The sequence below is a fragment of the Halichoerus grypus genome, chromosome X (genome assembly GCF_964656455.1).
Source record: "Halichoerus grypus chromosome X, mHalGry1.hap1.1, whole genome shotgun sequence".
NCBI lineage: Eukaryota > Metazoa > Chordata > Mammalia > Carnivora > Phocidae > Halichoerus > Halichoerus grypus.
In genome coordinates this window covers 68,444,911-68,457,153 of record NC_135727.1, presented here as the reverse complement: position 1 = coordinate 68,457,153, position 12,243 = coordinate 68,444,911, and the positions used below count along the sequence as shown (strand labels likewise).

General features: G+C 41.8%; 1 pseudogene; it reads left to right on the top strand.

Moving 5' to 3' along the window:
• Positions 1-4,371: 4,371 nt before the first annotated feature.
• On the top strand, positions 4,372-4,869 carry LOC144380394 (cytochrome c oxidase subunit 8A, mitochondrial pseudogene; annotated as a pseudogene).
• The last annotated feature ends 7,374 nt before the right edge of the window (positions 4,870-12,243 follow it).

The following is a 12,243-nucleotide window of genomic DNA, read 5'->3' as shown; positions in this document are numbered from 1 at the left end:
TGTCTACAAAATGTGCTGTGACGTTGATAGGAATGTTATTAAACCCATAGATAAGTTAGAGAAACTTGACATACTGACTATGTTGAATTTTCCAATTCATGGACATGGTAAGTCTTTCCAATTATTTAGGTCTTCTTTGCTTTTTTTCATCAATACTTTGTAATATTCAGCATACAGATCCTGTAAATGTTTAAGTTTATACCTAAATATTATTTATTTTCTTCTAGTGCTTATAAATGCTATAGTGTTTTAAATTTAGTTTCTACATATTTATTGTCAGTATATGGAAATTCAGTTGATATTTGTATGTTGATTCTGTAGTCTGATGCATTGTTGAACCCATTAATTCTATGAGATTTTTTTGTAGATTCCTCGGGATTTTCACATAGATAATCATGTCCTCTGGCAAAAGAGACAGTTTTATTTCTTTCTTTCCAATTAGAAAGCCTTTTATTTCTTTTTCTGGCCCTACTGCAGTGGTTTGAACTTCCAGTAATATATCAAACAAGAATGATAAGAGTAAACATTGTTTCTTTTCTCCCATTCTTAGGAACCATTACCATTATACCATTAAGTATAATGTCATCTATAGGTGTTTTTGTAGATGTTTTTTTTTATCAAGTTGAGAAAGTTCCCCTCTATTCCTCATTTCCTGAAAACTTTTATTGGAAATTGGTGATGAACTTTATTCTAAAGGCATTGGAAAAGTATAGAAGGGGTTTTTTTTTATCAACATATTTCAGTGCTTGGGGTGAATAATCTGACATTTCTGGCAAGATGGACTGATTATATCCAATAATGGGTCAATACCCAAAATATATAAAGAACTTATACAACTCAAAACCAAAAAAACACAAATAATCCAACTAAAAATGGGAAGAAGACATGAACACACATTTCTGCAAAGAAGACATACAGATGGCCAACAGACACATGAAAAGATGCTCAGCATCACTCACCATCAGGGACATGCAAATCAAAACCACAATGCAATATGACCTCACACCTGTCAGAACAGGTAAAATCAAAAATACAAGAAACAACAACTGCTGGAAGGATGTGGAGAAAAAGGAACCCTCATGCACTGTTGGTGGGAATGCAAACTGGTGCAGCCACTGTGGAAAACAGCATAGAGGTTTCTCAAAAAATTAAAATTAGAATTACTATATGACCCAGTAATTCCACTACTGGGTATTTACCCAAAGAAAACAAAAACACTAATTTGAAAAGATATATGCACCCCTATGTTTATTGTAGCATTATTTACAATAGCCAATTTATGGAAGCAACTCAAGGGTCCATTGATAGATGAATGGGAAAAGAAGATGTGATAAACACACACACACACACACACACACACACACACACAGGAATATTACTTAGCCATGAAAAAATGAAATCTTGCCATTTGCAACAACATGGATGGATCTAGAGGTTATAATGCTAAATGAAATAAGTCAGAGAAAGACAAATGCCATATGATTTCACTCATATGTGGAATTTAAGAAACAAAACAAATGGACAAAGAAAAAAAGACAAACAAAAAAACAGACTCTTAAATACAGAGATCAAACTAGTGGTTGCCAGAGGAGAAGTGGGGGGGGGGTGAAATAGGTGAAGGGGATTACCAGTATAGTTATCATGATGAGCACTGAATAATGTATGGAACTGTTAAATCACTATATTGTTCACTTGAAACTATTATAACACCATATACTAATTATCTGGAATTTTTTTTATTTAAATTCAATTAGCCAGCATATAGTACATCATTAGTTTCAGATGTAATGTTCAATAATTCAACAGTTGCGTATAACACCCTATAGTGGAGTTTTAAAAATAAGTAAATAAATATATACTATATATTTTTAAAAGATGGACTGATTGGAAGTAGACAAGGTAGGAAGCTGCTAACTGTTCTTGTGGTCATCCTCTCCTTTCTAGTCCTACTCTTAATATCTTTATTCAGATCATAGATTAATGAAGAGGTCTCAGGAAGTTAAAATCCGACAGAGAGGAGACAGTAATAAGCACTCCTACAAAGGGAAGAAGCCATTTCTAAGCCTGCTTACAAGATAAAGTACAAGTTCCTTTGTCCATGAAAGGCATTCATGACTGAATCTTAGAAGCTTATCTCCTAATTCAGTAGCAGCAATTGGAGATAACAGATTAGACACTTGGTGGAAATAACCATGAACATATTAGAACCTCAAGTTACTCACAGCTCAGCTGGAAAGACAGTCTACAAAATTAACTATAATGTTATGCAAAAAAAAAAAAATGCTTCCCTTTTTTAGGGGGGGAATCCCTCCCCTCCCTCATGCCATTTTGCACTCTGGCATACTGTCCAACCCAGCCAATGTCCCACGTTCCAGAGCCTTTCAGACATTTCTTCAGCCCAACTCCTCTATTAAATTGTACCCACCCTTTCTGCACCATTTCCTCAAGCCAAATCAGAGAATTTGAATAGAGCTAAGATTTTGATGACTAATCATGAGTTAATAAGTTTGCCTACCACTCTCAGATAAAATATTTGCATTTTGTAACTTTTTTTAAAATTAAGCTCTAGATGGGGCGCCTGGGTGGCTCAGTTGGTTAAGCGACTGCCTTCGGCTCAGGTCATGATCCTGGAGTCCCTGGATCGAGTCCCGCATCAGGCTCCCTGCTCGGCAGGGAGTCTGCTTCTCCCTCTGACCCTCCCCCCTCTCATGCTCTCTCTCTCATTCTCTCTCTCTCAAATAAATAAATAAAATCTTTAAAAAAAAAATTAAGCTCTAACCCAACATGGGGCTTGAACTCATGACCCTGAGATCAAGAGTTGCATACTCTACCGACTGAGCCAGGCAGGCGCCCCCCAAATATTTGCATTTTGGCAAAACCTGATTGAGGTGGAATTCCAGATATAGGTGTTGAATATGTGGCTGCCTATTCTTCCCATATTTGGGCTGACCCTGTGATACAGGATGTTGTATGCCACAACCACCTGGCTCTGGGAATCATGTTGAAGTCAGATAACTCTTCATTGACTTGCTATAACTAGTAGAGGGATTGATTGGATCACAGAAGGGACCAAGGTAGACTGTTAACTTGATGTTTGATTTACATGCACAGACACTTTCATTTCTGGGCCTCCCTGTGGTGCTCCCTGCCCACTGAGCCACACAAGCAGCAATGTTCTGGACTTATCCCTCTCTTCAGAGTTTCAGGAAAGATTTTTCTGACATTATCTTTATATGATAATGGAATGGAAGGCTTTGTCCTCTACAAAATGGATTTAAGGCAGGCACCAGGGCTATCTGGGCTGCTCTGTCCCACTCCTATACTCCCATTGTAGACAGGCTCAGCCTCCATCACAACTCTGGTCTCCAACTACCCAACATACAATGTCAAAACTGGAAGGTATTTTAATGATTACTGAATAAACTTTTTCATTTCACAGATGGGGAAACCAAAGCCAAGACGGAAGCAGTGGCTTTCCCAGGGTCCTGCAGCAAATTCTAGCAAAGCCAGAACAGTGGTTTTCCTATTTCCCCTTACACTATCTTCTTTGCTGCTTGCATTTCTGTGTGGTACTGAGAAAGTTCATGTTTCTTTTGCTTCTAACCCCCTGCCTTCATTCTAGTTTTCAGGACCTTAGGCTCCAATGTATTTATTAACTAGCCCCAGATCAGATGCCCTCTTCTATGCAAATACTCTTCTTCCTTACCCTCTGCTTACCCTTATATATTCCACTCACTGAGCTCACGCCAAAGACTACAGTTTCTGTCACTTATCTGAGCTGGACAAAGTTTTATGGTAATGACCCTAGGAGCTTTAGAGCTTGTCCAGTTAAGGACCAACACCATGAATAAGACAGGCCTTGGGGCTCTGAGTTTCCAGCTTATGCTCTTTCCACCTTTTTCACTTATCTCCCACTTTTCACATATATGTGCTTTCTACTTCAGCCAAACCTTGCATCTTTCTATTTCAATGCTTTTACATGAAATGTGCTCATTTGAATATAAAGTCCAATTCAAGTCTTACTTCTCCTTGTAGCATTCTCTGACGATCACATCATGAGTAATTGTTTCCTTCTCTTGACTCTTCTAGCATTTTAAAAATTATTTCTAGCTGGGACACTTGGGTGGCTCAGTCAGTTGAGCAGCCAACTCTTGATTTTGGTTCAGTTCATGATCTCAGGGTCCTGGTATCAAGCCCTGCCTTGGGCTCTGTGCTCAGCAGGGAGTCTTCTTCAGGATTCTCTCCCTCCCTCTGCCCCTCCCCTCCTCAAATAATAAATAAATCTTTAAAAAAATTTTAAATAGCATTATCTCTAGGATGCTTACAGTGCTGTGTCTTTGAAAGCAGGAGCCATGGCTTATTCATATTTGAATGTATCATTGGCTCCAGTTCCAGTGGCTGGCACAAAGCAGGAACTCTTTAATAAAGAAATGGTTCCCAATCTTGGGCTCCTGTGGCCACTGTCTGCAGTTATTCTGTGTGGTCACGTCTGTACTGACACCACTGCTGCTGAGGGGCCTGACAGGCCTAGCCTGGAGGCTCCTGGTGCTGTGTGCCTAGATCCATTCCTAGCCACCACAGGAGCAGCTCAGGACCATGGATGTTGCCATTGGGCTCACTTCTTGCTTCCTCTGTTTCCTCCTGCCATCGGGCTGGGTCCTGTCACATCTGGAGAGCTACAAGAAGTGGGAGTGAAGGGTGCTGTCCTGTCCCTCACCCTGTAACCTGACCACTTCTGGCTTGTCCTGATCATGTCTGCTGCATTCTTGGCCGGCCTTCCCTGGATCATGTCCTTCAATTATAGTGACCTCTTCTGCGATCATGACCTCTTGATTTCTCCATGGTGACATCCTGGGACTACATATATTGGTTTATAAGGCCCTGCTTGGTAGGATCCTCCTTGTGACAATAAAGTCTACTCAAACCTTGAAAAATATAAACAGATGGACCCTATTCAGCATCTTTCCCTTCTTATTTCTTATCAGTAATGAAAATTGTATGAGTTTCCATAAAAATAGCATTTCAGTCAAACTGACAGACTCACTAAGATAGTGGTAAAGCTATAATGTATTTTATTGAAAAACAAGATATATTTGCCATTTAATGGTTCCTCTTCTTGCATCCACTTATTTGGGAAAATATCAAAATTTAAGAGCCAAATACTACCCTTCATAAATGCACACATATACACACGCTTACAGAAATCTAGCTGTTACCAGGCTAAAGAATGATAGCAATATTCTGCCTTGCATCTAGCTTTCCTCTTCATTTTATCATGCATATCCCAGAGAACTTAAACTGGGAGGAGTGATAGGCAGGAGAAAAACAGCTAAGAAACAGAAGCAAGAAAACACAACAGGGCTTTGGGGGGAATGGGGAAAATATGACTTCAGAACCACTAGACCATGATGCTGAGTTGTTTACCAGTTTTGGAAAGGAGACCCTTGGGATCATCTTGAGGAAAGGAAGAGATGAAATCAAATGAAATCTCAGAAGTAAGGTCATACCTTTGACTTAAGAAATAAATGAATAATTTGGAAAAGAGAAAAGAAGACCTAAAGAGCAGCCACAAGTGGGGGGTTCCCTAAAGTACTGAGCAATAGTGACAATTTCAGGGGACCCAATTCTACCCTTTCCAAGCCAAAGGAAGATGTAGTCTGATGGAAAGGCATCAGGAGGTATGAAGGGATGGATCCTCTCAGAGGGTTTCTGCTTCCATAAGAAATAACCAATAAGAACAGAAAACCATAAACTTAGAAAGTTTAGTAACAGAGGAAGAGAAAGAAAAATGCTCTAATTCTCAGCTCACCATTTCTGACTTTTCAGTTATGGATAATAAATGCCCTGCTCTTAGAGGTCAGGGCCTATGTGTATGTTGGTGGACTTGGTGTGAGAAAGGAGCCTCCTCCTGTGTTTTTCCCCATTGCCTCCATTGCTGCTCTTCACACTGTTAGTGCTGCCACCTCCCACTGACCCAAGTGTTGTTGTTGGCCCCGTCAGCCAGGCTAAATATGCCTGTGGTGAACCTCCTGACATAGCTTCTGGAAAGTATCAAACATACTCTCTGCCAGAGAGCTTGGAGTAAATACTATCCAGGTCACTGGGAAGCTACATAATCCCTTCTGGGATTCCACAGCATGTCACTCCTGTTGGCTACCAGTCAACGTAGGGATGTTGGGGCTCAGGTTGATCAAGTGACTGTTCTGAAACAGGGGGCACATGAGGTCATAGCTCTCATAGTCAGTGACAGGGTAGACACAGACAAACCCATCAGCCCAGGAGAGGGAACAATTGATTTGCTCAGGGAAGATGACAACATTACTGTTCTCCTGCATATATAAAAGAACGTGAAGGAGAGAAGTAAAATGAAATATGGTTGGGCTCCAGAGAGATGCACCTGGAGCAGCATGATTCTGGCCTGAAGTTCTTTTTTTTTTTTTTTTTTTAAAGATTTTATTTATTTATTTGACAGAGAGAGACACAGCGAGAGAGGGAATACAAGCAGGGGGAATGGGAGAGGGAGAAGCAGGCTTCCCGCGGAGCAGGGAGCCCGATGCGGGGCTCGATCCCAGGACCCTGGGACCACGACCTGAGCCGAAGGCAGACGCTTAACGACTGAGCCACCCAGGTGCCCCTGGCCTGAAGTTCTTATAGGCAATGTTGTCCAGATGTCTGAGTTGGAATTGTAGAGCTGAAGGTAGGGGTATCCTGGGTAGGAATGTAGGGAGAAGAAAATCTAAGACAAAGCCAAGTTATCCTTACTGCATTAAGGAAGAAAAATACCTGACAGGTCCATATTGCATGTTCTTGCCTACTCTCCATCTCTAAATTCCTTGGCTGAGGGGTATGGAGGTAGTTGCTGGTCTGAACAAACACTAAACAACTTCCTCTCTAGAAAGTTATGGCTACATTTACAAATGGAATATTTTCCACCACTAGTTCTCTGATCAGGTTTATATCATTTTGGAAGTTTTTGAGACAAATCCGAAGTGGAAATCTCTAATCAAAAACTGCAGACTCGGGGCACCTGGATGGCTCAGTCGGTTGGGCATTAGACTCTTGGTTTTGGCTAGGGTCATGATCTCAGGGTCATGGGTTTGGGCCCTGCATCAGACACTGCACTCAGTGAGGAATCTGCTTGAGATTCCCTCTCTCTCTCCCTCTCCCTCTGCCCCTCCCCCCACTCGCACACACTCTCTCTCTCAAATAAATAAATCTTAAAAAAAAAAAAAAACCTTGCAGACTCATCTAACTCATTTTCTCTTGTTTTACTTCTTGAGAAAATGTCTGAATAAAGATTCATTCCTGAGTGTGCCAGTGAGCACCTCTGAATTCTGGGATGCCAGCCTTTAAACTCTCTCTATCTCTGTCTCTGGCTGGTCTGTCTGGTCTGTCTGTCTGTCTGTCTGTCTCTCTCTCTCTCTCTCACACACACACACACACATGAACACACGTACGTCTGAGCTACAGTGGCTCAAATGCACAGCACTTGCTCTTGGATTAAAACTTTAGAGCTCCTTCCTCAACACTTCTCCCTCCTTGCTCCACACCTCCCCTCCTACTCTTGGACATTTACTTCAGCACTTGCTCCTATCATTCTACCCCACTAACTTCCCACACCTGTATCCACACTCACTCCTTATCTTCACTCACTCCTCTTTTCTTTCTTATCTTTTCTCATCCCTTACTTTCCCCCATTTCAAAATCCCAAATCTCTAGCGCTATGTGGGAGCTGACTTGAATAGCAATTTTTCTCTTCATCAGAAAAAGATCAATCTGAGAAGAAAGACAAACATATTCCAAACCCATTCTCCTTTTCTTCTGTTTTCTCTCCTCCCCATTCCTTCTCCAGATTTCATTTAGAAGTGACGTTATTTGCAGGGCACCTGGATGGCTCAGTTGGTTAAGTGTCTCCCTTCGGCTCAGGTTGTGATCCCAGGGTTCTGGGATTGAGCCCCTCAGTTATCAGTGGGGACTCTGCTTCTCCCTTGCCCTGCTCATGCTCACTCTCTCGATCTTTCTCTCAATTAAATAAATAAAATCTTTAAAAAAAAAAAAGAAGTGGCATTATTTGCTAAAGTCAGGGTTGCGGCATCAAACACTAAGGAATAATCTAGTATTTTTGGTGAAAAGTATGACCTACCCACTCAAGCTAAATGAAGAAATAGCTGGAGAAACAGGAATCAAGGATAGTTGAACACTCAGACATGCATCTCGACTTTTTTGGTTAATGAGCAATAGGTAAAGCCTTTAATGAGTAAATTAGGAGGTAAGTCTGGAGAGAAGTGTGAAGTGAATTGGGATTCAATAGGAATTGTAATTTCATTGTGGGCCTGTGAACAATATACTGAAACTCTTGGAGCTTATTTTGTCTTTTGTAAAGTGAAGTGCACTATTTTTATACTTTGTGGGGCAGGCATAAGGGATAAGCAATGTCAAGGAGGTTTTAAACAGGAAATATCTCTTGCTCCCCATTTAAAATCTCTGCCCTTCTTGCTCAGTTCTCAGCCTTAATATTGAGGTATCTGGACCTCCATAGGTGGCTTTCAACTCACTATCATATTTATTGTAGTTTCAGAACCAGTTGTTCTTCCAAGGACATGTCCATTAAATCCCTTGGGAATCAAGCCATAGGAAGAGTTATATAGGGCAGTCACCTTCCCAGGTTGTGACTGTAAAGCCTCCCTCCTTCCTTATACTGGGCACTTGGGGCCTTGACAGGCAAATGAGTTTTGCTGGAGCCAGTGTGACATACATACAGGTAAGAAAATGAGGAGACAGGGGGCACCTGGGTGGCTCAGTCGTTAAGCGTCTGCCTTCAGCTCAGGTCATGATCCCAGGGTCCTGGGATCGAGTCCCACATCGGGCTCCCTGCTCGGCAGGAAGCCTGCTTCTCCCTCTCCCACTCCCCCTGCTTGTGTTCCTGCTCTCGCTATCTCTCTCTCTGTCAAATAAATAAATAAAATCTTTAAAAAAAAAAAAAAAAGAAGAAAAGAAAATGAGGAGACAGGTAAAAACAAGCTCTTACATTGAAAGACATAAATGGGGTATCCTGAACCTGGAGATAGATCTGTTCTCCCACCCATGGAAAGCCAATGGAAGTATAAGGCACACCTAACCAACAGAACAGAAGTCAAGATTCACTGTTGTTGTCATAGAAAACATAGATCAAGGAATCAGGAGACATTTGCAGTTCTACAACTTGCTGTGTAACTTTGGACAAATCATGTCCATATTATAGAATTGTTTCTTAGATAAGAATTGGGGGAACTGGACACATAATTTCTAAGAGTTTTCAGATATGAAATAGCTGTCTAAGTGGAAAAATGGTCCACATTCCATTCATTAATAGCCAGGAAATGGGTTAGGTTTTAGATGTCAAGTAAATAAATTGGGGTGGGGGTAGACAAGGTGCCTGAGAGAGATGCATGTCTCAGGAAAGGAGAGATGCAAGGATTTAGCTTCACCTGCTTTCTAATTTTCCTGAAGCTCACTTCTCCTTTCCCACCCAGTGCCACCAGCACCCTGCTTTTGGTCTAGTCTTAGGGGTGGACACCTGGCTATCCCTTGGAGATGTAAGGTCTAGGCTGATACTTCTCAAAATGGTATCCAGATAATTGGGATCCCCATTGATCTGTCACAGAAAATTCAGTGGATCTTGGTGCAGTAATCAGCCCAGAGTCAAGGTCCAAGGGAGGAAATCTTCATAAGGGAGAGGGTTGGCTGAGCCTGGCTACAGTGAGTCTACCCCTCACTGCCCTTGGGGATTCAAGTACAGTACCTCTCTTGTCTCTTGGCAATGCTTCTTCTACCAGCTTCTGGCAGCTTGCTATGGTATCAACCTAGAAAACCTGAGAAAAATAACTCTTGGAGCCATTTAATCACTTCCTAGAAAAATGATTGACATAACTCATAGAGTGCCAAGAAAGCGATGCTATGTACAACTTAATTTAAGATTCTTCCCCCATAACCACATACACTATACTTCTAATACACATATATATAAACATTAGACACATATTCACACACAGCAGATAAAGACACATACAGAGAGGGGAAATGTGTGTGTGTGTGTGTGTGTGTGTGTTCTGTCTTTCCTAGATAGCCGTTTCTGACTAAAAAAAATATACTTTTGCCTTACCTCATTCTTACTCCCTCAGGGGATTTTTCTCCTCTGACTTCACATCATTGGATGGATTTTCTAGGGAGGGAGACCCATGGAGATCTGGGGAGATTGCCTTTCCGTTAGAAGGTATGGACTTGAATGCCTCACCTCTTTTGATGTTTTGGCTTCATGTGAAGTACAGGCACAAAGGTTAGAGAGAAAGAAGAGGAATAAAGTAGAGGAATTTCTAGATGGGGAGGGGAAGAGGATAGAAGAGGAACTAAAGGAAGTTTATAAAAACTTCTCCACGAGGCATCTGTTCCCTGTTTTTTGAGGAGTGTAGTGGTGAGAAAAGCCTCAGGAGCTACACTGATCAGTATTGGCCTCATATTCTCCAATAAAAGGATCAGTGAGAAAGCTGAGCCCCAGAGCTGTACAACAAGGTAAAGACAGTACTTTATGCTACCCTACCCTCCTCCTGACTTCCCTTTTAGGAGCCCTTGGAGAAAGGTCAGTTTCTTGGGTTGAAGGATTGCCTTGTTTGATGCTGAATAGACCTTTGTTCCATCCTAAGACAGGTAAATCTTGGAGAATGGTGATTTTCCTAAAAAGTTCTTAAAGGCTAAAAATTTATTTCATCTGGATATAAAGCCCCAGGATAGAACAGAATCTGTAGGGAAAGTTATACATCTCCCCTCCATGGAGAACAGATGCTTGGAGTTGGAGAGCATTACTGAGTTAGAGCTTTGTTTGCCCCAGGCAGCTGAACTACCTGTAGAGTTTGGAAGGGAGGCAATGCCATTCCATCTCTCTGAGCTATTGCCCCCTGGACCAGGCTCAACTACTTACATTCCCCCTTTCAGCCCCAACCCCCGACCTGTGAGTTTCCTGCACAAATAAACTACCCATGGGCTCTGGGAACTCACCACCCACTTCAACCTGATTGGTGCCATCCTTCTCAGTAAAATTCCCTTGCCTTCCCCCCCGGAGAGTCTCCCCATCAGCCAGGCCTTTTAATTGTTCATTGTGTGGTGAGGAGAGGTGACCCCTAGATTCCATTGCCTTTTGTCTCCCTACCCAAAATACACATATTCTCAGGGCAATCCCTACCTGGCTTCCCCCTGGCACAACAATCTTCATGCTTCTTTTGGGTGGGGTAACCAGGATGGGATACTCTGCAATAGGCACTAGGTGAAAGTTGGTAGAAAACTTAAGAAATGACTGAGGTGGATATGGGCCACATGACTGCAGAGCAAAGGGGTCAAAAGCCAAAGATCTCTTAGAGATCTTCCGTACTGCCACTGCCATTTCTTTCCTCAAGTGTCACTTCTTCATTTTCACCTTCTACATCCAATCCTTCTCCCCTGCTTGCAGCAGCAGGTGGTCAAGGAGGTATTGATTGGTCTTCTGCAAGAGTAGCCCTCTTCTCTGACTGATGGGAAAGTTGCAAGGAAAAAATATTTTTATTCAGTGAAAGCTGACTCCTCTAAGTCTGAGCCAATTCAAAGTTAAGTTGGGCTGTTCCCAAGACCAGGGAAAGGAGGGAATGCTGGCACAGGTAACAAAAAACAAACTATCAGTACTCTACCTTCCTCACCCCAAGTTTAAATATAGAATGTCTCAGTTAAAAGGCAATTAGGGATCCAAATCTAAATCCTTTATTTTTATAGTTAAGGAAACTGAGGCTCAAAGACATACCCTCACTTGCTGGGCAGAATATTCAGGCTGGGGTACCTGGAAATAAGCATGAGGTACTTGGGAATAGGCATGTGGAAAGTCAGGGGCAGAGCTGAGGCTAAAAATTCAGGTTTCCAGTTTTCCGATCCAGTATGGTCCTCATTGCCACTGCTGGACTCCACTTTCTTTAAGTTAAAAATTTGCAGTGTTGGAAAGGGATTAGGCTGTGTGTGTGCCAATTGGTCAAGAAAGAGACAAGAGAGCAACCAAGTACCTTTCTAGGGTGACCTTTTGGGTAAGTGGACAGGTCTTTTGAGGTTTAGTGTTCAGGTTTACTGTTGCCCCAATTTTTAAATAAAAATGTCATCATATGGAGCATACATTCTCTAGTTCATAGTCTCTACAACTCCCTACTGTCTTCTCTCTGGTATCTTAATTCATTTATATTACTTCTTTGGACC